The sequence below is a fragment of the Nicotiana tabacum genome, chromosome 1 (assembly GCF_000715075.1).
Source record: "Nicotiana tabacum cultivar K326 chromosome 1, ASM71507v2, whole genome shotgun sequence".
NCBI classification, from domain to species: Eukaryota; Viridiplantae; Streptophyta; class Magnoliopsida; order Solanales; family Solanaceae; genus Nicotiana; species Nicotiana tabacum.
Window position 1 is genome coordinate 130,096,501 of NC_134080.1, and position 27,632 is coordinate 130,124,132.

A 27,632-nucleotide genomic window follows, 5' to 3' on the forward strand; every position below is an offset into this window, starting at 1 on the left:
GGGCACCAGAATAATGGCCCAACTCTCGAGACCTCTTGGCCTCCCTCTCATCTCTCTCCCTAGCATGCATACACTCAATCCTCATAGCAATGTGCACCACCTACTGATAAGAAATATCCATCTCCAACTCACGAGCCATGCTATACCTGATGCTGGGAATAAGGCCCTCAATAAACTGGCGAACCCTCTCGCAAACAGTAGAAACCAAGGCTGGTGCATGCCTTGCCGAACTAGTGTAACAGACAACATACTCTAAGATAGTCATAGCACCCTGGCACAAATGCTCAAACTCTGTGTCATGCGTCCTAGAGGCTCTGAGGAACATACTCTCTCAGGAACAGATCTGAAAACTGAGTCCAAGTCAGTGAAGCAGCCTCATCCGGAGTGTCTAACTCATAGGTGCACCAGCACTCATAGGCGGCTCCTCGAAACTGGAAAGTAGTGAAGGAAACCCCGCTCGATCCTGATATTCCCATGGTATGGAGAATTCAGTAACACTCATTTAGAAATCCTAGAGCATCATCCGATGCTAGACCACTGAATATAGGAGGCTTGTACTTCTTGAACCACTCAAGCCTCAACTGCTCATCCTCGAAAGTCACTGCCCTGTCCTCCAGCTGATCTCAGACTACAGGCTATACAGGAATAATATCAGGGACCTGCTCAACATGCACTCGCTGCTCAGGAGTGCAGGCGGCGGGAGTCTGTGCTCCTCCCCCAGCATGAGACGTAGCTGAAGAAAGGGGAAGCAACGTTGCCTGAGCCAAAGTGGTGTACATGCTTATGAACTATGCCAGTCTCCTAAAATGCTGGAGTAGTAGTAGCAGTAGGCGTATCAGGTGTTTCGGCTCCGGCTGGATCTACGTGTGGTTCCTCTATGGCAGCTCGCGCAGGTGCTCTGGCTGCACCACGTGCGCGTCCACGGCCTATAACTCGGCCCCGACCTCTGACGGTTGCAGTAGGGGGCATGGGTGCCTGATCATCTTAGGTAGTGCGTGTCCTCACCATTTGTGAGAGAATAGAAGACAGAAGTTTAGAATTGTGATATCAAAATATCGCACGATAAGGAAATCAAATGAAGTGGAAATTTTCCTAACAGTTACATAGCCTCTCGTACATAAGTACAGACGTCTCCGTACTGATCAGCGAGACTCTAATAAACCGACTTGTGATTCATGACTCCTATGAACCTAGAGCTCTAATACCAACTTGTCACGACCCCGGTTCGCCCTCCGTGAACTATCGTGATGGCACCTAGTCTCTACGACTAGGTAATCCTAAAATGCAGAAGATAAACCAAATTTGTGGAAGAGAAGAAACAATTTAAAACATAAATAATGTAATAAATCAGCATTTGAAAGTGCCACTCGGCATACGCAGTACCAACTCTCATAAACTAGTACTATTTCTCCCAAAACCCGGAAACCCCTGAATCACAAGCTACGAATATAATAAAAGTGCTCTAACTCCAGAATGTCTACATCAAAAGAAAAAAATTAGAAGGGCTATCACTACAAGACAGAATGAAAAGGGACTCGGTTTGCGGACACAGCAGATATACCTCGAAGTCTCTGGAGCAGTTGCCTCGCCTCAAAGGTGATAGGACTGAGTCGAAGTACCTGGATCTGCACATGAAAAACATGCGCAGAAGGGGAAAAAGTACTACTGAGATTAAATAAATATAGAGATGACAGAATAAGATAAGTAGTACAATTGAGAATCTACAGTAAGAATTTAATACGGGATTTTAAGGAATACAATAACTGAAATAGAGATAAAGACAATCACAAGGAAATAGCACTCATAACAAGGATGATAACCGGGGATCTCTTAGTATCCTCAATATATACAAGGGATCTCTTGGTATCCTCAATATATGCTAGGGATCTCTTGGTATCCCGAGGATCTCTTGTTATCCTCAATATATGTGCCAGATATCTCTTGGTATCCCGCACCTCAGTTCAAATCATAAATACGTACAGGGGATCTCTCGGGATGCCGTCCCGTAGTCCCAAAGTAAAACACACAGCAACAACACGAGAATACTCAATTAAGCTCAAGTTCATACCAAGTAAAACATGTAATTCTAATTTAACATGCTTCACCTAATTTAATTAGGGCAGTTTAAGCAAATAAATAGTTAAGTCAATTAGACATGCTTTTTCTAAGCTAACAACAGGTTTAAATTGCAAGTAAAATAAAAGAGGAAAAAGGAACACAATTGACATTATGTAAAGAAAACCGGATTTTTCAACAATTAGCTCAAGTACACACTCGTCACCTCACGTATAGGGCATTTCAATTATCAAATATACCAAATCCTAAGAGGAAGGTCCCACACACAAGGTTAGGCAACCCACTTACCTTGAACCAGCTCAAATCAATCTGAAACCACACTCTTGCCACGAGTACTCGACTCCAATTGCCCTAAATCTATTCAATTCAATTTCATAATGTAAATAACACTTCAAGTAACAGATTCTACAAAGAAATTAAATTCCCATCGGACCCACATCTCGAAATAAGGTAAAATTTATATTTCAAGAATCCTTACACTCTCACGAGTTCAATCATACCAAAATTACCAAAATCGGAACTGAATTTGTCCCTCAAATCATCACTCAAAGGCCTCTAATTAGTCAAGCCCTAACTCCCAAATTACCATTGATTTTCCTTAATTTTTCATGCTTATAATGATAAAATCATGCCAATAACGAGTTTAGGGACCAAAGACCTTACCCCAACGAACTCCTCTGAAAATCCCTCTTGAAAATGCTCCCCAAGCTTCTTCCCGTTTGAAAAGAGGTGAAAAATGACTAAATTTCGCGAAGGCAAGCATTTATATGTTTCTTCCCAGCGATTACCGCATCTGCTGTCAAGGGAGTGCACCTGCGGAAGAATGCATCGTAGTTGCGAAAAGTCACTTAACGGGCTGGGTCCGTATCTTCGGCACCGCATTTGCGAAAACCCAGCCGCACCTGCGGATCCTGGAGCTCTGGGCCAATCTCACTTTTGCGGCCACATAGCCACTTCTGCGGTGCAGCACCTACGGTCCCACACTCGCAAGTGTGGTTATGACAGAAAACCAGCAGCTGAAGCTGTAACTCCAAACTCCAAAATCCTTCCGTCAACCATCCGAAATCATCTCAAGGCCCCTGGGACCTCAACCAAAGGCACCAACATGTCTAATACCACTATCCAAACTTATACCAATTCTAAAAACACTTAAAACAACATCGAAACAACAAATCAACCATGGATTCAAGCTTAAAAATTCCAAAACTCTAAAATACGCTTTCTATCAAAAAGTATATTAAACCTTGTCCGAATGATCTCAAATTTTGCACACACGTTACATTCAACACTACGGAGCTACTCCAACTTCCGGAATTCCATTCCGACCCTCGGATCAAAATCTCACTATCGAACCGGAAATCACCCAAGCCCGAAATTAGCTACGGGCCTCCAAAATACAATCCGAACACGCCCTAAGCCCGAAATCACCCAACGTAGCTAACAGATCCATCAAAATTCCATTTTGAGGCCGTCTTCACACTGATCCGACTATGGTCAACTTTCCAACACTTAAGCTCTCATTTAGGGACTAAGTATCCCAAAACTCTCCGAATTCAAAACCAAACATCCCGGCAAATCAAAATAGCAGAAATAAACATGGGAAAAGCAGTTAATAGGAGATCGGGGCGTTAATTCTTAAGACGACCGGTCGGGTCGTCACAGTTAACAGCTCTGTCAAGTACAGATTACAAGAAATTTAAACACCCAAAAAAATATAATTTTCTAAAGAATCAATCTTGCATAAAGTTTTTAACCTTGAGTTTCAAAAAGAAAAAAATGCCAGCTCTTGGTTGGTCCTAATATGAGGAGAAACAACTCTAACAAGTGAGAAATTCAAGTTATAAACAACCAAAACAGAGAGGACTGTAGCTGCAACTTCTTCCCCTTATACTTTCGCTTTCCTGGAATCTCAGACATTACAAATAATCAAAACTCACAGGAATAATAAAACAAGGAGCAAAATACAATTTTTTCTTCTTCAGAATACGCTTTTTTTTGTTTTTTTTCTGGAAAGAAATTCTTCAAAATCATACTTTAGCCAAAAATAAATGGAGACACTTCTCAAATAATGCTTATAAATCAATGGAATTCATTATTCATCACCGCCCAGAAATTTATTCAAGAAAATAAAACAGGAGAAGATTGGTGACAAAGAAGTAGCCAGATACGCCATCTGGTTTTAATGCAAAGGTTGTTCGCCTGAATTAAAGATTGACTTAAATAGAAGTGAAGGATAAAAGTATGGAGTTGTCATTTAAAAAATAAACATGTATTTATCCAAAAAAAATTCCAATATGGTTATAATTTGAACCATGAGAATACAAAAGAGCTTCAGGAACATGCAGTTATATTCGATGGCTGGCGAGGATTATCATATGCGGAAAAAACATCAGAGAACAAAAAATTGACACTTACTTCATTATTTGACATTTTTTCAACTGATTTCTTTGCCACCATTTTGCATAAAGTCATAGTGCACTTTTAAATATAAAAAAAAAAACTCAAATGCTTACATGAGAATAACTAAAAGAAACCAAATTTTCTGAAGTTCGGAACGAAGTGTCCAGAATATGGAGAATATTTTTATTCTTAGTTCCCCTCAATTACATTTAGCAAGATGATAGTCATATTCATTCTGTCAGTATGGTATAACTACTGACCTCTCTACTTGCAGATGGCTTGATGATACCAATATTAGAAATATAACAATTTTTGGTTTATAGACGAAATAAGTTTACTCCGAAGGAAAATTTAGAATCATAATCGTCAGTCCTCACACATAAATTTCAAGAAACATCTAACAAAAGATAAGAAGAATAACATGTAAATACAAACTTTCCTAAAGGTACAAAAGCACCTTTATACAAAATTGTTACATAGTAAAAGTCACAATAGTGCTATACTATTACTTGTCAAACCATTTTAACTAAAAACTATAAAAGTCCATAAGAATTTCAAAAAAATTATCGTCAATAATGGGAAAAAACAACATAACCAGCAGCCAAAAAGTGCTCACTGAACGAAACTGAAGAAGGACTAATTTGAGGCAAAATGAACAAAATGCAAGTACTGATGAAGTTACATTGAGACAGTGGTACACTAAAGACATGGCTAAACAGATAGTAGAGTGAGTGTCAACCTATCTATCTGACAATTTTATCAATTGTAACTCTACCATGTTTGACCTATTAATTTAACTCGTTTACTTAATACTAATAACTTCTTTCGTTTCTTTAATTTGTGATCCCCCTCCCCCCCCCCCCACACACACACATATATATATATATATATACATACGTGCCAAAGATGTTTAGTATTCACTCTTCTATTTTCCATTCATTCATCATTAATAATGCATGACATAGATTAATCGATATAGGTCGAGACATTTTATTTTTACTATTAATAGATATAGGTCAAACATTTTATTTTTAATATTCAATGATGCATCCAAGTAAGTTATAAGTCGATGAATCAATTTACAAACAGATATATTTGTTGATAAATTATATATACTAATTAGGATCTTCACAAGTCTATCCCTAAAAGAACCCGACCCCGTGGAGGAAATTTTGTCTTCCAATGTTAGCAGCTTCCCTCTCACCAAACTACAAAGCATCGACAATTCCCTGTAACATATTGACTCTGAACAAATCTGGATTAAATAAGATAAAGTATAATCTTTGTGTTTCAAGTTTTATATATTCATCTATAGAATATTGTTGAAATAATCTTCCTGTGTGTAAAACATCATCTTTATCATCATTTCTTATTTGAAGTTTTTAACAATAATAGCTTCGAATAGAAACATCGTCTCTTTTTCGTTTTTTCATTGTAGGACATGCTCTTCCATTTCAAGATATCCATCAATTGAACACATGTTCCTAATATTTGGTAAGTCTTCATTTTCACAAGAAATAACGTGTCCATGAATTCTAGTTGCAGGCATAATTTTTTTAATTCCACAATGCCATCCCCCTTGACCATATGGAAATAGTAATGGATACTGTATAGGATCATAACAACCATAATAATAATTTACTAATTGTGACCTGTTACTATTAGTGTAAATTCGGGTATGAGGTGTTCGAATAACATTACTACTATTTTCTTCAACCCATATTGTAGCAACTTCTGATGCAGTATGGAGGTTATATATATTCCTTGATCCAAGCCTGTATCACATTTAAGCGCAATATAGAAGTTTGGCAGGTTTGGAACATTAGTCAACGATCTTAAAAAAATAGAATATGGATTATTTCCCAGCAACTCCATCAAATTTCTGACTATACTTTCATCAATCCTATTGGAACAAGCCATTTTGTTTGCTAGTTCATTATCATTGTCATAAAAGTATAGTTGCAGATTTTTTGCCTTTTGGTTCGTAGGGAATAGATCATCTATGGAATGATACATTTGTTCTTGAACTCTAAAAGTGTAAATACCATGATTTCTTCTCGCTAAATCTTTGTCGTAGCTCACACCAAGTGATGTAAATGCAAAGATATTATTGTATATTCTAATGTATGTGCGAAAGCGTTTAGACTCCTCAGTATTTCCTACATATGAATTTCGCAATTCTGCGGGCATTTTGTGTGTAGTTAAGCTAACTGAACCATTGCTACAACAAAATCCAGAAGGTTCAAACTGAAATTTCTTAGCTCAACAGAACTTACAATGTGAAATTAATTTTAGTGGGATGTATTCTGACCGTATTTGGCTAATGGCTATGTTGCCTGTTTTATTTACCTTTGGACCTGCAGCTACCAAAAGGTCACAATGAATAAAAGCAAAAACAAAGCCAATGTGACGACCCGACCAGTCGTCTCATGAGTTACCGCTCTGTTTTCCCCATTTCTGCTTCTTTATGCTTCGATATCAATGTTTTGTGGTATCAGGTTGGTCGGATAGAATCCGAAATGATTTTAGTAAGGCTTGAGATACTTAGTCTCTTTTAAGGAAGTTTAAGTTGGAAAAGTCAACTGGATGTTGACTTATGTGTTAGAAGGCTCGGATGTGAGTTCCGATGGTTCGGTTAGCTTCGGGAAGTGATTTGGGACTTAGGAGTGTGATCGGAATAGGTTTTGGAGATTCGGAGTAGATTTAGGCTTGAATTGGCAAAGTTGATGTTTTGGCAATTTTCGGTAGGTAGGCGAGATTTTGATATACGGGTCGGAATGGAATTCCGAGAGTTTCAGTAGTTCTGTTGTGTCATATTTAGGATGTGTGTGCAAAATTTTAGGTTATTCGGACGTGGTTTGGTTGGATTTTTGATAAAAAATGGAATTCAGAAGGTTTTTGAAAGTTAGGCTTAAATCCGATGTGTTTTGGTTGATTCGATGTTATTTGAGGTGTTTTGAAGATTGTAACAAGTTTGAATGAGGTCTTGAGATATGTTGGTGAATTTGGTTGAGGTCCCGGGGGCCTCGAGTGAGTTTCAGAGGGTTGAACAGATCATTCTAAGTTAAGAAAAATTGCAGAATTTGGTTTCAGCTGTTGCAGATATCTTACTCTTCGCGTTCGAGAGTGGACCCTCGCGTTCGCGAAGAGTCATTGGAGGAAGGTAGGATTTTAGGCTCCGCGTTCGCGAGGAAGGCTCCGCGTTCATGAAGGGCTGGATGTTCGTGCATCGCGTTTGCGAGAAGGGTAGCATGTTCGCGTAGAGTAATTTGGTCAGCTGGGTCTGAGGTCGAGTTGTTCATCACGTTCGCGAGAGAGGGAGTGCGGTCGTGAAGGGTAAGTCTGAGGAACCATCACGTTCGCGAGGGGCATGTCGCATTCGCGTAAAAGGATTTTTGGTAAAAGTCATTTTATGCTTCGCAAATGCGAGGCATTGACCGCGTTCGCGAAGAATGAATTAAGGCCTGGGCAGAATGTTTAAAAGGTCGTCTTGTCCGTGAATGTGGGGTTTATTTCTTCCATTGTTGGTCGTTTTTGGAGCTTTTTAAAGGGGATTTAAGATGGATTCAAGGAGAATCACTTAGAGGTAAGATTCTTGGACTTAGAACTCGATTCTAATGTGAATTCCACCTAAATAATCATGGAAATTTAGCCAAAAATTGAAGAACCAGGGCTTGGAAATTTTGACCTTTGATTGAGGATTTGAAGGACCATTTGAGGTTGGATTTCAGAACTTTTGATATGTATGAACTCATGGGGAGATAAGGAATCTATTGATGTAAAAATTATCGAATTCTGAGATGTGGGCCCGGGGGTCGGGTTTTGGTAATTTCGGGATTTATGTTGTAAATTGATTATTTTCGCTTGGGCTTTGTTCCCTTAGCATATTTTGACGTCCTCGTTCTGATTTTGGATAGATTTGATGCGAGTGAAGGCTGATTTGAGGGGCAAAGGCGTCGCGAGCTAGAGATCTGACTGGTTCGGGGTGAATAATAATTGTAAATGATGCTCTGACAGTTTGAAACCCCGGATTTGCACATCGTAGTGTTATATTGAGGTAAGGCACACGCTTGATGACGAGCGTGGGGTCATGCACTATTGGGGATTGTGACTTGGTCCGTCCCGATTGATGATTTTACCGTGTGTTTGACTAAAATCTACTTGTTATCATCATTTTTTGAGCTGAATGTCATATTTGGGCTTCGTGCTAACTATTTGAACCCTTTGGGGATTTTTATTGATATTCCCTCACTGTTTTGACTTAATACTTGAACTCAGTCATGTTATTTTCTACTGCATTCGTACTCAGCTATGTTTACTCAGTTTTAATACTTAAATGGTATTTTTAATGATGTTTGGGCTGAGAAACACTATTTTACTATTGCCCGAGTGGCTTGTGAGGATTTTTGACTGAGTAAGGCCGAGGGCCTATGTTGTGAGTAAACATTTGATACTGATTATGAGGTCGAGGGCCTGAGATATGTACGTCACAAGGTGGCTTGATTGATATGAGGTCGAGGGCCTAGTGATGATGCCACGAGGTGGCTTGATATTGTTCTCGGGTCGTAAGGGGCCCCTCTAGGAGTTTGCACACCCCCAGTGAGCGCGGGTACCCATTGTGATGTGAGATCAAGCCCGAGGGGCTTGTATAGTTCTGAGATGTTGCCCGAGGGGCGGTTTTGTTGATACAGTGACCGAGGGGCAAACTTTTATGTGTTTATTTTTCCTCAATTGCCGTCAATTACCTGCTTATTTATTGAATAAGGATTTTACTCATCTTTTCACTGGTTTATTGTTTTCAAATGGTTTTACTGCTTTATTATAGAATGGCTTGTGCCTTACATGTTTTCTTGCTCCCAATCTTTATTTACATTTGTTACTCACTGAGTTAGAGTACTAACTTTACTCCCTGCACCCTGTGTGCAGATTCAGACATAGCTGGTCCCGCTCCCGAGTGCTGATCATTCCAGCTTCAGGCGGATCCGAGGAGTCTTTAGGTAGCTGTTGGTGTTCGCAACCTGGAGCTCCTCCCTATCTCTTTTCCTTTATGTCCTTAGTTCAGTACTAAACTCTATAGTTACTTTGAAGTATTCAGTATTATTAGATGCTCGTGACTTGTGACACCCCGGTTAGGGCTGTGTTGGGGTGTACTTTCACATTTTATTGATTTTACCTACTACTTAGTATTATTGAATCATGTTTTAAACTTCTTTCTTGTTGTTTAACTGTTTAACGTCGAATTGGGAATAATTGGCTGGCCTTGTCTTCACGAGAGGCGCCATCACGATCGAGTCCGGGTTTAGGGTCGTGCCAAGTTGGTATCAAAGCCTAGGTTACATAGGTCTCATGAGTCATGAGTAGGTTTAGTAGAGTCTCGCGGATCGGTATGGAGACGTCTGTATTTATCCTTGAGAGGCTAGAGAACCTTTAGGAAAAACTTCATATTCTTGAAATTCTTGTCGTGCGAATTTGATGATTCGAGTACTAAACTTCTGTTATTCTATTCTCTCACAGATGGTGAGGACACGCGCTACCGATCAGGATAGATGACCACCAGTGCCACCAGCTGTGTCCACCAGAGGCCGAGGATGCGGTCGTGGTCGAAGTAGGGGCAGAGCAGCTAGGGCAGCACCTACAGATCCACCAGCTGCCCCAGTTCAGGATCAGGTCCTAGTTATGGACGCCCCAGCAACACCAGCTCAGGCACCAGCTATGCCCATTGTGATTCCGGGTCTTTAGGAGGCCTTGGCTCAGATCTTATCAATTTGCACAGGCCTAACTCATGCGGTTTCATCCACTACATCCGCAGCTACTTCTCAGGCCGGGGGAGGCAATCAGACTCCCGCCGCTCGCACACCTGAATAGGTTGTGTAGGGACTTCAGACACTGGGGGCACATCCAGCCTAGCCGGTTGTAGTTGTTCAGGACTATGTAGTTCCTGCCATGCCGGAGGATGAGCAGCATAGGTTAGAGAGGTTTGGTAGACTTCAGCCTCCGACCATCAGTGGTGCAGAGGGCGAGAATGCCCAGGGCTTTTTGGACAAGTGTCTGAGGATGCTTCATACAACGGGTATTCTGGAGACCAGCGGGGTCGCTTTCACTACTTATCAGTTCTCTGGAGCAGCCTTCACTTGGTGGGAGGATTTTGAGAGGCATAGGCCTATTGGTGCAGCACCCCTTACCTGGCAGCAGTTCTCTATTCTCTTTCTGGAGAAGTATGTGTCGCAGTCTCACGGAAAGGAGTTGCGCAGGCAGTTTGAGTGGTTGCGTCAGGGGGAGATGATCGTGTCGCAGTATGAGTTGAGGTTCTTCGAGTTAGCTCATCATGCCATTTGGTTGGTCCCGACAGATAGAGAGAGGATTAGAAGGTTTGTTGATGGTCTCACTTATCAGTTTCGTATTCTCATGACCAAGGAGAGGGTGACTGGTGCTACTTTCGAGGAGGTTATGGATATCGTCCGTGAGATTGAGTCTGTTCGTCGCCAGGAGCAAGAGGAGAGGGAGGCCAAGAGGCCTCGAGGATCTGGTAGTGATAGTGGTGCTCCTTCGAGGGGTCAGTTTTAGCACGGCAAAGGCCGTCCATTTAGGCTTGCTCAGCCAGCTCACCCAGGTTATCGTGGGGCGTCATCGGGTCATGGGTCTCACAGTTCTCTTCAGGGCCAGTAATCACTTAGTGCCCTTCCAGCTCAGAGTTCGTCCCGTGCTCCATCAGATCAGGGCTCTTCTATGTCGAGTGCATCTGCTAGTCACTCCGGTGCGAGGGGTTCCCTTCAGTCCCCTTCTCCAGCACCTGGGAGTTGTTATGAGTGTGGTGATATGGGCCATATGTGGAGGTAGTGCCATCGTCGTCTTGCGAGTTCATCTCAGCAGAGGGGTCAGTCATCGGCTTCAGCGCCAGTTACTTTACCACCACCCGCCCAGCCAGCTAGGGATGGAGGTCAGTCAGCTAGGGGTCACCCCAGAGGGGGAGGTCAATCAGGTGGCGGTCAGGCCCGTTTTATGCACTTCCAGGCAGACCCAATGTTATTGCTTCAGATGCTGTCATTACAGGTATTGTTTAAGTCTGCCACAGAGATGCCTCTGTATTATTTTATCCCAGTTCCACCTTTTCTTATATGTCATCATACTTTGCTTGTTATTTGGGTACACCCTGTGAGTTTCTTGCTTCACATTTTCATGTATCTACTCCGATGGGCAATACTGTTGTTGTAGACCATGTGTACCGATCGTGTGTGGTGACTACTAGGGGTTTGGAAACCCGTATGGATCTTTTATTATTGATTATGGTGGATTTCGATGTCATTTTGGGCCTGGATTGGCTATCTCTATGTCGTGCTATTGTGGACTGTCATGCTAAGATAGTCACATTGGCTATACCGGGTGAGCCACAGATCGAGTGGCAAGGTGTGACTGATTATGTTTCTAGTAGAGTGATCTCTTTCTTGAAGGCCCAACATATGGTTGGAAGGGTTGTCTTTCGTGTCTAGCGTTTGTGAGGGATGTCGGTGCTGAGACTCCCAGTATTGATTCAGTTCCATTTGTGAGGGATTTTTCCGATGTGTTTCCTGTAGACTTGTTAGGCATGCCATCAGATAGGGATATTGATTTTGGTATTGGCCTGGTGCCGGGCACTCAGCCCATTTCTATTCTGTTATATCGTATTGCACTAGCGGAGTTGAAAGTGTTAAAGGATCAGCTTCAAGAACTCCTTGATAAGGGGTTCATTCGGACTAGTGTGTCACCTTGGGGTGCGCCGATCCTGTTTGTGAAGAAGAAGGATGGCACAATGAGAATGTGCATTGATTATAGGCAATTGAACAAGGTAACAATTAAGAACAAGTATCCTTTGCCTCGTATTGATGATTTATTCGACCAGCTTCAGGGAGCGAGAGTGTTCTCCAAGATTGATCTCCGTTCAGGTTATCACTAGTTGAAGATCAGGGACTCGGATATTCTTAAGACGACTTTCAGGACCCGATATGGTCATTATGAGTTCTTGGTGATGTCTTTTGGACTGACCAATGCCCCAGCAGCGTTCATGCATTTGATGAACAACGTGTTCCGGCCTTATCTCGACTCGTTTGTCATAGTCTTCATTGATGATATTCTGGTGTACTCGCATAATTAGGAAGAGCACATGGAGCATTTGAGAGTTGTCTTATAGAGATTGAGGGAGGAGAAGCTTTATGCAAAGTTATCCAAGTGACAGTTTTGGCTTAGTTCAGTGGCTTTCTTGGGGCATGTGGTGTCCAGCAAGGGTACTCAGGTTGATTCGAAGAAGACAGAGGTGGTTCAGAGTTGGCCCAGACCGTCCTCAGCCATAGAGATTCGCAACTTTCTTGGTTTGGCAGGCTATTATCGCCGATTTGTTTAGGGATTCTCATCTATCACATCGCCCTTAACCAAGTTGACTCAGAAGGGTGCTTCATTTGTATGGTTGGACGAGTGTGAGGAGAGCTTTCAAGAGCTCAAGACATCTTTAACTACAGCTCCAGTGTTGGTTTTGCCATCGGCTTCAGGTTAATATACCGTGTATTGTGATGCTTCGAGAGTTAGGATTGGTTGTGTATTGATGCAGGAGGGTAGAGTTATTGCTTATGTTTCTCGTCAGTTGAAGCCCCATGAGAAGAACTATCAATTTCATAATTTGGAGTTGGCTGTCATAGTTCACGCATTGAAGATTGGAGGCATTACTTGTATGGTGTGTCTTGTGAGATGTTTACTGATCATCGTAGCCTCTAGCACTTGATCAAATAGAAGGATCTCAATTTCAGGCAGCGAAGATGGTTGGCGTTGCTTAAGGATTATGATATCACAATATTGTACCATCCGGGAAAGGCCAATGTCGTGGCCGATACTTTGAGCCGAAAGGCAGTGAGTATGGGGAGTTTGGCATATATTCCAATTGGGGAGAGATCTCTTGCAGTTGATGTTCAGGCCTTGGCCAATCGATTCGTAAGGTTGGATATTTTGGAGCCCAGTCGGGTATTGGCTTGTGTGATTTCTCGGTCTTCCTTATATGATCGCATCAGAGAGTGCTAGTACGATGATCCGCGTTTGCTTGTCCTTAAGGACAGAGTTCATCATGATGATGTTAGAGATGTGACCATTGGTGATGATGGGGTGTTGAGGTTGCAGGGCCGGATTTGTGTGCCCAATGTGGATGGGCTTCGGTAGTTGATGCTGGAGGAGGCCTATAGCTCGCGGTATTCCATTCATCCGGGTGCCACGAAGATGTATCAGGATTTGAGGCAGCACTATTGGTGGAGAAGAATGAAGAAAGATATCGTGGGATTTATAGCTCGGTGTCTCAATTGTCAGCAGGTGAAATATGAGCATTAGAGACCGGGTGGCTTGCTTCAGCAGATGGATATTCCCAAGTGGAAGTGGGAGAGGATCACTATGGACTTTGTTGTTGGACTTCCACAGACCTTGAGGAAGTTTGAGCTTTTTGGGTGATTGTGGATCGGCTGACCAAGTCCGTACACTTCATTCCTATGTGTACTACTTATTCTTCAGAGCGGTTGGCAGAGATCTATATCCGAGAGATTGTTCAGTTGTATGGTGTCCCAGTTTCCATCATTTCAGATAGGGGCACTCAGTTTACATCGCAGTTTTGGAGGTCCGTGTAGCGAGAGTTGAGCCCAACTTTTTATCCTCAGATGGATGGGCAGTCCGAGCGCACTATTCAGATATTGGAGGACATGTTGTGTTCTTGTGTCATTGATTTCGGAGGGTCATGGGATCAGTTTCTACCACTTGCAGAGTTTGCTTATAACAACAGCTACCAGTCGAGTATTCAGATGGCTCCATATGAGGCTTTATATGGGAGGTAGTGTAGATCTCCAGTTAGTTGGTTTGAGCCCGGTAAGGCTAGGCTATTAGGGACAGATTTGGTGCAGGATGCTTTGGAGAAGCTGAAGGTGATTCAGGACAGGCTTCGTACAACGCAGTCGAGGCAAAAGAGTTATGCTGACAGGAAGGTTCGAGATGTGTCCTACATGGTTGGTGAGAAGGTTCTATTGAAGGTTTCACCCATGAAGGGTGTTAAAAGATTTGGGAATAAAGGGAAATTGAGTCGGCGGTACATTGGACCTTTTGAGGAGCTCGAAGGATTGGGGAGGTGGCTTATGAGCTTGATTTGCCACCCAGCTTGTCGAGTGTGCATCCGGTATTTCATGTTTCTATACTCCGAAAGTATATTGGGGACCCGTCTCATGTTCTGGATTTCAGCACAGTTCAGTTGGATGATGATTTGAACTATGATGTGGAGCCAGTAACTATTTTGGGTCGTCAGGTTTGGAAGTTGAGGTCAAAGGATATAGCTTTAGTTAAAGTGTAGTGAAGAGGTCGGCCCGTGGAGGAGGCTACCTGGGAGACCAAGCGGGAGATACGGAGGAGATATGCTCACTCGTTTGAGGCTTCAGGTATGTTTCTTTGTTCGTTCGCGGACAAACATTTGTTTAAGTTGGGGAGAATGTGACGACCTGGCCAGTCATCTCAAAAGTTACCGCTCTATTTTCCCCATTTCTGCTTCTTTATGCTTCGTTATCAGTGATTTGTGGTATTGAGTTGGCCGGATTGAATCTGGAATGGTTTTGGTAAGGTTTGAGACACTTAGTCTCTTTTAAGGAAGTTTAAGTTGGAAAAGTCAACCGGATGTTACTTATGTGTTAGAAGGCTCGAATGTGAGTTCCAATGGTTAGGTTAGCTTCGGGAAGTGATTTAGGACTTAGGAGTGTGATCGAAAAGGGTTTTGGAGGTTCAGAGTAGATTTAGGCTTGAATTGGCAAAGTTGATGTTTTGGCAATTTCCGGTTGGTAGGCGAGATTTTGATATAGGGGTCGGAATGGAATTCCAAGAGTTGCAGTAGTTTCGTTGTGTCATTTGGGATGTGCGTGCAAAATTCAGACATGGTTTGGTTGGGTTTTTGATCAAAAGCGGAATTCGGAAGGTTTTTGAAAGCTAGGCTTGAATCCGATATGTTTTGGTTGATTCGATGTTGTTTGAGGTGTTTTGAATATTGGAACAAGTTTGAATGAGGTCTTAGGATATGTTGGTGCCTTTGGTTGAGGTCCCGGGGACCTCGGGTGAGTTTCAGAGGGTTGAACGGATCATTCTAAGTTAAGAAAAATTGAAGAATTTTGTTTCAGCTGTTGCAGGTATCTTACTCTTCGCGTTCGCGAGTGGACCCTCGCGTTCGGGAAGAGTCAGTGGAGGAAGGTGGGATTTTAGCCTTTGCGTTCGCGAAGAGTCGGGAAGAGTCGGGAAGGCTCCGCATTTGCAAAGGGCTAGATGTTCATGCATCGCGTTCACGAGAAGGGCAACGCGTTCGCGTTAAGTAATTTGGTCAGCTGGGTCTGAGGTCGAGTTGTTCATCGCGTTCGAGAGAGAAGGAGTGCGTTCGCGAAGGGTAAGTCTGAGGAACCATCGCGTTCGCGAGGTGCATGTCACGTTCGCGTAAGAGGATTTTTGGTTAAAGTCATTTTGTGCTTCGCGGACGCGAGGCTATGACCGCGTTTGCGAAGAAGGAATTAAGGCTTGGGCAGAAGGTTTAAAAGGACGTCTTGTCTGAGAATGTGGGGTTTATTTCTTCCATTGTTGGTCGCTTTTGGAGCTTTTTTAGGGGCATTGAAGAGGGATTCAAGGGGAATCACTTGGAGGTAAGATTCTTGGACTTAGAACTCGATTCTAATGTGAATTCCACCTAAATAATCATGGAAATGTAGCCAAAAATTGAAGAACTAGGGCTTGGCAATTTAGACCTTTGATTGAGGATTTGAAGGACGATTTGAGGTCGGATTTCAAAACTTTTGATATGTATGAATTCGTGGGAAGATAAGGAATCTATTGATGTAAAAATTATCAAATTCCGAGACGTGGGCCTAGGGGTCGGGTTTTGGTAATTTCGGGATTTATGTTGTAAATTGATTATTTTTGCTTGGGGTTCGTTCCCTTCGCATATTTTAACGTCCTCGTTCTGATTTTGGATATATTCGATGCGAATGGAGGTTGATTCGAGGGGCAATGGCATCGCGAGCTAGAGATTTGACCGGTTCGAGGTGAGTAATGATTGTAAATGATGCTCTGAGGGTTTAAAACCCCAGATTTGCAATCCTAATGCTATATTGAGGTGAGGCGCATGCTTGATGACGAGCCTAGGGTAGTGCACTATTGGGGATTGTGACTTGGTCCGTCACGATTGATGTTTTTACCGCGTATTTGACTGAAATCTATTTGCTATCATCATTATTTGGGTTGAATGTCATATTTGGGCTTCGTGCCAACTATTTGAACCCTTCGGGGATTTTTATTGATATTCCCTCACTGTTTTGACTTTATACTTGAACTCAGTCATGTTATTTTCCACCGTTTTCGTACTCAGCCATGTTTACTCAGTTTTAATACTTAAATGATATTTTTAAATGATGTTTGGGATGAGAAACACTGTTTTACTATTGCCTGAGTGGCATGTGAGGATTTTTGACTGAGTGAGGCTGAGGGCCTATGTTGTGAGGAAACATTTAATACTGATTATGAGGATGAGGGCCTGAGATATGTATTCCACGAGGTAGCTTGATTGATATGAGGCCGAGGGCCTAGTGATGATGCCACGAGGTGGCTTGATATTGCGCTCGAGCCGTAAGGGGCCCCTCCAGGAGTCTGCACACCCTCAGTAGGCGCGGGTACCCATTGTGATCTGAGATTGAGCCTGATGGGCTGGTATTGTTATGAGATGTTGCCCAAGGTGCGGTTTTGTTGATACAGTGCCCGGGGGGCGAACTTCTATGTGTTTATTTTCCTCAATTGCCGAATTACCTGCTTATTTATTGAATAATGATTTTACTCATCTTTTCACTGGTTTACTGTTTTCAAATGGTTTTACTGCTTCATTATAGAATGCCTTGTGCCTTACGTATTTTCTTGGTCTCAGTCTTTATTTACATTTGTTACTCACTGAGTTGGAGTACTGACTGTAGATATGTGATTTTTGACCCTCCCCAAGATTTTATGTATTTTAGCGTGTAAATATTTAGTTAAGGCCTAATATAGCTATTTCAACTCATTTTGACTCTTTTACTTTATTTTGTTATAAGAAAAATGAAAATCACAAAAAAAAAAATTTTGTTTATGTATTTTTCATAAATTTTTAAAAAAAATATAAAAATGGTACCTTATTTTTATCTTTATATAATTTCGAAAACACAAAAATAGTTTCATGTTTAGTGTAATTAATTAGGATTAGCTTTGGATTGTGTAGCATTTTTATCTTATTTTAAAGGAGTCAATTAAGGTATTGGATCACAATTTTAAGAGTTTTAGAGCCCAGTTCTTGGCCCAATTTGGATTAGTCCATTAAGCCTAGGGACCCTTCTAGACCCTTCTTTGGAACAAAAAAAACAAATAAAGAAGACCCTAAGGACTTAACACAAAAGGCCTAGGGATTAATGGGATACACAAAAATACACCTAAACCTAGACTCTACCTATAAATTAATGCTTAAAAAATCAAAAAGGAGGAAGGCTGAAGGAAAAAAGCTAAAACGTTGCACACAAAAGAGACCCCTCCCTTATCGATTCTGCTTCATCTTCAAACGACCTTCCATGATTTTCCGGCTGAAGGAAAAACAACGAGCACACCCTAAGCAGCTGGACTAAACTCGAAGCAATCAGTCGCTTTTCCATGGATTGCAACATAACTTCTTCTCCTCGACCCACCTTCTGAACCTCTTGAGAATCGCCGAAAAAAGAGACTCGCCGGCCAGAACTCCTCCAACGACCAATCTCTCCGTCCTCGAACAAGCACATCCACGAGTTCACCTTGAAATCACTGTCCTTCTTGCCGCAAGAACCAGCTAAAAATAACTTCAAAAATAGTATGAAAATCCGGCTCAAATCAGCCCTGCCGCAACCCCGAAAACGCATCAAACTTCAGGTCCGATCAGCTCTTTGAGCTTTGTTTTTCTTCGAGTCGAGTAAAGTTCGAGTCGTCGGTGAGATTTGAGTTTCTCCGACGAGGTTCGGTCAATCTTTCCGTTGTCGAGGTCCGATCGCGGTCCTGTGCATTGTCAAGCTTCAAAACAGTTAGAGTCATATTAATTTTGGAGGTTCATTTCTCACTTTTATCTTCCCTTCAATCCTGTATATCAATTTTTGATGGAATGAATTCTTTGTTGTGTGTGTGCTTGAGATTGTTAGTATGTTCGCACGAGTTGGAATTCACGTTGCTTTCATGCTCTCTACTGATTAGTTTTGGGATCATTAGCCTTTTAATTAAGCTTGGCTAGGAAAGAAAAGGAAAGAAAATGTACTGATGGTTCCATATCAATTCCCATTAGTATATTCGCATGCCTAGAAAGATTTTTTGGAATTTCTTTGGAATTTGAAAAAACACTGATGACAAACGACGCCTTGATTGCCGTTGAATATATGCCACCATGGTTTATTGTCATTTATTAGCATATTTGTTAACGAGACAATTCCATTTGATCAGTACTTTTGTTTAGACTTGAGGCGAGCCATATTATTCTTTCATCACCTACTCATTTTATTTAAGCTTCATGTTAATTGTTCGTTTGGTGATATGATTCCGCTGTTTATGTATTGTTCTCCGTAATTCTGAATTTGTTTGCTCGGTTATCTGTTCGTGTTTACTCGAATTGGTTATAGCTGAATATAATGTTGTCACAATATAGATATTGGGTTGTTATTCATCAACTGAACTACGGCAAATTAGATTAAAGGGGCTCGGGTGTGCATTTCATGTGACCCTGCCATAATTTCGATTAATAATTAAAATAAACATGTCATAAATCCGGGTGTGCATTTCATATGACCCGACTTCAATTTCCAACAAGGTTAAATAGAGCGGGTCATGAACCACGGGTACATTTCATGTGGCGTGGCTTGCAATATGTTTTAAATGACCTTGAATTAATTATTTAAATAAGTAAAAGCGGTTTTCAAAAGTTAAAATGCACATAGGTGTAAACATGTATTCAAATCAGATAATAGGTCAATTATAATAGCTGAGCGACCGTGCTAGAACCACGGAACTCGGGAATGCATAACACCTTCTCCCGGATAAACAGAATTCCTTACCCGAATTTCTGGTTCGCAGACTGTAATACAGAGTCAACCTTTTCCTCGACTCGGGATTTGCACTGGTGACTTGGGACACCATAAACCTCCCAAGTGGCGACTCTGAATCTTTTAACAATAAATCCCGTTTTGATTGTCACTTAAAGTGGAAAAACTCCCTGGGATACCTCTTCCCAGGGGTGTAGTGAAAAAGGAGGTGTGACAGCTCTGGCGACTCTGCTGGGGATCGAACCCAGAATCTCTGGTTGAGGGTTCAAGAATTCAAGCTTACAATAATTGTTATAGTTGGATTTATCCATTATTTGATTTTGTTACATGATTTGGGCCTAATATGCTAATTGATTGCTTTTACCGCTTTGATATTCCGTGAACTGTATATAAACTGTTGCGAAATCCCTCTTCTCTCTGAGTCTTCTAAATCATGAAGAAGTGTGCACTTCGTGTGACTTCTTTTCTGTTAGAGTCATATCCCAAATTTAGAACGAGGTTCGGACAAGTTGCAAAGCCGGCGAAGCTTCTGTATTCCCGGTACGCTGCCCCCTCTCGGCTCGAGCTGTCCGCTCGGGTAAGCCGGGTCTAGAACAATAAACCCAGGTTTTGAACCTAGAATAACTCAGCCTCATGTCGGATCCCTAGTAGGCACGTTTGTTTGCATCATGTGCATTTGACTTTGGGGACTCAACACAGGGGTTGGGTCCGTCTAGGACAGGTATACCCCAAAAAATAAAAGACCATCTTGATGCATCCTATATGCTACATGTTGCATTTCTTCAAGGGTAATATGGTCATTTGGCGGACCAATGATAATTGAGGGCGAATGAAGAAAAGAAAAAAAAAAGAAAAAAAGAGAGGCTGAAGTGTGAGGATGAAGCGAGTAGGGCCCAATTATATTTTTGTTACATTTTATTAAGAAAAAAAAGCATGGAAACTTCAAAAAGATTTTGCACTTTTTATCATTTTTTAAAAATAAAAAAAAACAAAAAAAATCCAAAATGATCCAAAAAGATTTTATATGTTTCATCATTTTTCGAAAAAAAAAGAAGAAAAAAATGTGTTCTCTATATGTCACTTTTTTTTATTATTCTCGCCCGTATCCAATCTGCCCGAACTACGCATACCTGATTCTCGTCTTTTGGGGCGGGATACGTAGGCAACCCACATAGGGTCCGGTCTTCCTAGTAAATCTTAGGTTCTTGGCTTTGCGGGATCTTAGCCAAATTTTGCACTTCTAATCACCTTTTGGCCAAATAAGTCATTTTGCAAAAATAGCCTAAATCATGTTTTGCATGTGTCTAGTAGGGAATGTTATTGTCTCACATCGTGTTGGTTTAAGTTTTCTTATACAGGTGAGGATTTACTTACCAGAGTTTGAGCATGACTGATACCCTAGGATCACTGCATTCAGGAGCTGCTCGAGGATCCATTTTATATTTTTTGAGTCTATTGTTCATGCTTTACTTTCTAGTCATGTATAGTAGTATTCAGTCATTTAGTTGATTTTCTTAAGTCTGTCATAGTCTAGTTCAGTTTGTCAGTATTTTGTTATTATTTCCCTTTTTGTATTTGAAAATGTATTATGAAGCAAAATCCAAAAAAAATATATTTTGCGTTTTTATATTTCCGTTAGAATTTTCTCTAGAAATACTACTCCTAGAAATTGAAAAAAAATCAATTGAGGTGGTTTTTCCTTTAAGCAATTAATACCTAGAACTTAAAATAATTGTTTTTATATTTTCCTTAGTATATTAAGACTAAAAATCCAAAAAAGAAGAGAATTTTCTTTTAGTACCTCTTTAAAAGGTTTTCTTTAAGGTATTAATTCCAGAAAATCGAAAAAAGATTTTCTTTTGAGGTTCTTCTTTGGGGAATTAATGAAAAATGAAAAAAAATTCTTTTTATTTTACAAGAACTTTAGGACATCGTACATAGAAGAAATAACATACCTTATCTTCTGTTTATTTTTAAAATTTCTCCTTTAGGTAATTAAAAATTGAAATCCAAAAACAGTTTTTATCTTTTTCATTTCTCGTTACGAAATTTTTCTTCAGGGATATCAAATGAAAATTCAGAAAAAAAAGGAGTCAAAAAAATATATCTTTCTTTTCTACGATTTTTCCTCAATAGAGTATTTGTTTCCAAAAAGAAAAGAAAAAGAAAAAATCCGTTAAGCTTGAGTTTAGAATAGGTTATAGAACATTAAGTCTAGAAAATTCAAAAAAAAAGGGAGTTTTGCTTCTTTTATTTCTCTTTTCTTATCGGATTAGTCATTAAGGTAAAAAAAAGAGAATGTTAGTTTGTTTTCTTTATTCGTGATTTTCCAGAACTACGCAAAGATCTGATTCATGCGGGGTCATGATACGTAGGCAACCTACATAGGGTTCAATCGAATCATTTTTTTTATTATTTAAAGAAAAAAAAGGAAATAAAAAAAAAAAGAAAAAAAAGAGGTAGAATTGTGGGATGTGAGATATGAGAGAAAAAAGGGTGATGATTAAAAAAAAGAGAAATGAAGGAAAATGGGCAAGCCAGCAAGTGCTAGAAAAGCAAAGAAAAGAGGTTGAAATGAACAATTTGGGATGATGCCAACTGACCTTTGTACCCTTGAAGTCATTTTAGAACCGATACTGTGGCTAGGTGCATTGCACATAAAGTGAGATTATCTTATGTTAGATGCCCTAACTATAACGTGATGGCTTCATTTTGTTATATTCATAGCAGAAGGGTGGTTGGTTTGTAGTTTTAAAGTGGTAACTCTTCTCTGCAACATAAAGTCAAAAGGCAATGGCAGACGACAACAGAACTGAGTTGATTGATACCGGCGCTCGAAAGCAATTGGCTGAACAGGACAATAGGTTGGTTGAACAGGTAAAGATGTTAAAACAACACATGGCTGACATGTATCAGGCTTGGATGACTGGAAAGGCACCAACCCCCGCCACCACCTAGCTTCTTAAATGCTACCCTTACCCAAACACCGGTCATAGTGCCAGATGATCCCTCATACTCTCCAGATCCACCTGCTTATCATGGTTTTCCAATTACCTTTCCCAAAAATTGCCCTCCTGTCTTATCCACCATCCCCAACAACGAACACCTACTTAAAGCTCATGATGCCCAATATTACCCCTCAGAGGTTGCCCGCAAGGTTCCCAACTCATACAAGCAGGGTCTGCGGGATAAGCCTCATGTTGTAAATGAAGAGTTCACAGGAAGAAAAGGGCGATATGGGATACACAGGAGGCTGAAAGGCATAGAACAGTCCTTAACGAACAAGCAAGGAATGGGAGACCAGGGTAGCATGTCTTACAAAGAATTGTCTATGTCCCCTGACGTTCGTCTGCCTGCGGGGTTTAAAGTGCCAAAGTTTAACTTGTATGATGGGTGTGGGGATCCGGTAGCCCATTTGAGGGATTATTGCAGTGAAATGAGAAGTGTTGGCAAGAAAGATGATTTGTTGATGGCGTACTTCAGTGAGAGCCTAACTGGGGCAGCTTTGGAATGGCATAATCGTCAAGATGTTAGTAAGTGGCTTACATTGGGTGACATGGCTCAAGATTTTGTTCGATACTTTTAATACATATCAGGTGTTATCCAGACCGCTCCTCCCTATTTAAAATGGAAAAGAAGCCGGAGGAAAGCTTTAAGGAGTTTGGGCTCAGATGGAGGGAGCAAGTTGCTCGAGTCAATTCCCCGATTAGTGAAGAACAAATGGTTGAGCTTTTCCTATAAGCCCAGGGGCCCACCTACTTCTGTCATTTGATCCCGGCCTTGGGAAAGCCTTTCAGGACTACAAAAGACCTAGGGACTAATGGGAAAAATACACAAAAATACACCTAAACCTAGACTCTACTTATAAATTAATGCTTAAAAAATCAAAAAGGAGGTAGGCTGAAGGAAAAAAGCTAAAAAGTTGCGCACAAAAGAGACCCCTCCCTCACCGATTCTGCTTCATCTTCAAACGACCTTCCATCCCCTAAGAACTCATCTTGATAGAAGAAGTAGATTTTTCCATGATTTTTCGGCTGAAGCAAAAACAACGAGCACACCCTAAGCAGCTGGTCTAAACTCGAAGCAATCAGCCGCTTTTCCATGGATTGTAGCATAACTTCTTCTCCTCGACCCACCTTCTGAACCTCTCGAGAATCGCCGAAAAAAGAGACCCGCCGGCCAGAACTCCTCCAATGACCAATTTCTCCATCCTCGAACAAGCACAATCACGAGTTCACCTTTAAATCACTATCCTTCTTGCCGCAAGAACCAGCTGAAAATAACTTCAAATAGTATGAAAATCTGGCTCAAATCAGCCCTGGTGCAACCCCGAAAATGCATCAAACTTCACGTCCGATCAGCTCTTTGAGCTTTGTTTTTCTTCGGGTCGAGTGGAGTTCGAGTCGTCGGCGAGATTCGAGTTTCTCCGGCGAGGTTCGGTCAATCTTTCGCTTGTCGAGGTCCGGTCGCGGTCCTGTGCATTGTCAAGCTTCAAAACAGTCAGTCATATTAATTTTGGAGGTCCATTTCTCACTCTTATCTTCCCTTCAATCCTGTATATCAATTTTTGATGGAATGAAGTCTTTGTTGTGTGTGTGCTTGAGATTGTTAGTATGTTTACACGAGTTGGAATTCACGTTGCTTTCATGCTCTCTACTGATTAGTTTTGGGATCATTGTTGGATCATTAGCTTTTTAATTAAGCTTGGCTAGGAAAGAAAAAGAAATAAAATGTACTGATGGTTCCATATCAATTCCCATTAGTATATTCGCATGCCTAGAAAGATTTTTTGGAATTTTTTTGGAATTCGAAAAAAAACTGCTGACAAACGACGCCTTGATTGCTGTTGAATATATGCCACCATGGTTAATTGTCATTTATTAGCATATTTGTTAATGAGACAATTCCATTTGATCAGTACTTTGGTTTAGACTTGAGGCGAGCCATATTATTCTTTCATCACCTACTCGTTTTATTAAAGTTTCATGTTAATTGTTCGTTTGGTGATATGATTCCGTTGTTTGTGTATTGTTCTCCGTAATTCTGAATCTGCTTGCTCGGTTATCTGTTTGTGTTTACTCGAATTGGTTATAGCTGAATATAATATTGTCACAATATAGATATTGGGTTGTTATTCATCAACTGAACTACGGCAAATTAGATTAAAGGGGCTCGGGTGTGCATTTCATGTGACCCTGCCATAATTTCGATTAATAATAAAAATAAACATGTCATAAATTTGGGTGTGCATTTCATGTGACCCGACTTTAATTTCCAACAAGGTTAAATAGAGCGGGTCGTGAACCACGAGTGTATTTCATGTGGTGTGGCTTGCGATATGTTTTAAATGACCTTGAATTAATTCTTTAAATAAGTAAAAGCGGTTTTCAAAAGTTAAAATTCACATAGGTCTAAACATGTATTAAAATCAGATAATAGGTCAATTATAATAGCTGAGCGACCGTGCTAGAACCACGGAACTCGTGAATGACTAACACCTTCTCCCGGGTTAACAAAATTCCTTACCCGGATTTTTGGTTCCCAGACTGTAATACAGAGTCAACCTTTTCCTCGACTCGGGATTTGTACCTGTGACTTGGGATACCATAAACCTCCCAAGTGGCGACTCTGAATCTTTTAACAATAAATCCCGTTTCGATTGTCACTTAAGGTGGAAAAACTCCCATATATACCCCTTCCCAGGGGTGTAGTGAAAAAGGAGGTGTGACACTGACTTTACTCCTTGCACCCTGTGTGCAGATTCTGGCGTAGCTGGTCCCGCTCCCGAGTGCTGATCAATCCAACTTCAGGCGGATCCGAGGAGTCTTTAGGTAGCTGTTGGGTTCGCAGCCCGGAGCTCCTCCCTATCTCTTTTCCTTTATGTACTTAGTTCAGTACTAATCTCTATAGTTACTTTGGAGTATTCAGTGTTGTTAGATGATCGTGACTTGTGACACCCCGGTTAGGGCTGTGTTGGGGTGTACTTCCGCATTTTATTATTTTACCTGCTACTTAGTATTATTAAATCATGTTTTAAAATGCTTTCTTGTTGTTTAACTGTTTAACGTCGAATTGGGTATAGTTGGTTAGCCTTGTCTTCATGAGAGGTGCCATCATGACCGGGTCTGGGTGTAGGACCGTGAAAACCAGATTGGTAAGAAATAATACTGTAATATATACCAACCTTTATTCAGAATAGTATAAGAATTCTGATTTTGTTCATTAGTCGTACCAGACGTTGACCCTAGTAGAAGATAATTTTAGAAAATATAAGTAAATATTTTCTCAATTGAGAAATTGTGAAAACTTTTTCCATAGAGGATTGTACTTGCCTACTTCAAATATTGAGGATGGATGGGCAGAATCTTTTTCCCTATCAGAGTGGGCTGCCAGCGTAGTGGTGTAATCCATATTAGCTAATAATTGTAACAAAAACTATGGTTAATGTCAAAGTAAACAAATAAGCTTGACGAAATAAGCGTATTTATCAACACATACATACGAACATGTAGAAAATTCTACACAAAGCCGAAAAACGCACATGCTTAGTATTCTAACCTGTTTTAGATGACATTGAGCATGCATCAAAAAAATTTCCTCGTAGACGGTATTTTAGCAGTAGAGCCTGTTCGGTGGATGCCATTTGTTTATACCTCTCACGCTGTCTGAAATTCATTTCTGCATTTCGTTCTGTCGGGTACGAAGAAATGTTTTTGTTTTGAGAATGCATCTGCTTCAATGTACTTTCAATCTCAAATTATCTGTAGTTGATACTATGTTAGAGACTAAATATTCTAAAGTATAAAAATAAGGAAATAACAATAGTAGAACGGAGACATCAATAACCTTGTCTTCCTAAATCAATGTTGCTAGAGCAAATTTAATACTCATTACAAATTGACCCAAATCTATAGAAATTTTTCATATTACAGACGATGCCTCACAATTGAAATTTTCAAAGAGATATTGTATGGTGTGTTAATCCAAATCCAGTTTTTCACTTAAGAAACACAAGCAAAGGTAAGAAGCCATTTTATGAAAAAGATTTTGAAATGTACTTTTGAATAAGTATGGACTATCAAATAGTTGAGAGCTCTGCGATTAATTGGTTTATACTTACAAATATAGGTTAATTTCTTTTTAATCTAGTATGTACACAGCACATGCATGTACATATATACAGCTCTACCAGCCGATATACTCTACCTATAAATTATGTGTGTATATATATATATATATATATATATATATATATATATAGAAAAATACAAAAATGAGCGTATAGTGTTCACTCAAAAAGAAAGGTAATAAACAAAAATATTAAACATAGTTAAAGATGGAAAAGCATTTCAGAATAAACCCAACTGAGAGTAAATCAACTATAAAAAGCATGCAAGGAAAAACCTTGTAAGGACAAAAATTTAAAATTATTCACAAAATCAACCAAAAGAAAAAGACAAAAAAAGAAAAGATAAATTTTACGGACAAAAAAAAAACAAATTGAGAGGTAATTTGCTATTGACCAAAATATTCCCCCAAAAATATTCCCAAATCAACCAACAAAATAGAGCAAAAACGGAGAAAACTTATAGAATCCATAATGCTAGCAAGAGTCTAGGAAGCCAAAGAGGAAAGATAAATTTTTATTTCTGATGAAGTTCTGATGGTGGAACCTTGAGGAGAGAAAGAAAAAAGGTTTTTGTTGCTTTTGGTATCACATTAATGGAAAATAGTGTAGTAAAATCTACATAGAGATAGAAAGATAGAAAACAGTACAATTAGATAGAGATGCAAGCAGAACAGTGGATTAAAGAGGGAAAAATTAAATGCAAGAACCAGAGAGTAATTGTGCTCACCAAAAGGCCAAAAAGTCACAAAGTCACAACAATTGAGACTGAAAGTCAAGCGAAGAACATAGAATCGGAAAGAAAATTGAAAGAGGATTGAAAGAAAATTTCTGGAAACAAGGCAGGTGCGAGTTTCATCGTTCAATTCCAGGAGGATAAGAATAGAAAGCCACGGTTTAGTTGGGAAATGTCTAATAAATCCTCACCATAAAGTGTTCCT

The 27,632-nt window shown here is 40.4% G+C and overlaps 1 long non-coding RNA gene across 1 annotated transcript; it reads right to left on the reverse strand.

Moving 5' to 3' along the window:
- Window positions 1-1,321: 1,321 nt before the first annotated feature.
- Window positions 1,322-27,632, reverse strand: LOC142181122 (uncharacterized). Its single transcript, XR_012709444.1, has 3 exons — window positions 27,422-27,632; window positions 26,124-26,326; window positions 1,322-1,625 (listed from the first exon to the last, which is right to left on the reverse strand). It is a non-coding gene; the product is annotated as an uncharacterized LOC142181122 (long non-coding RNA).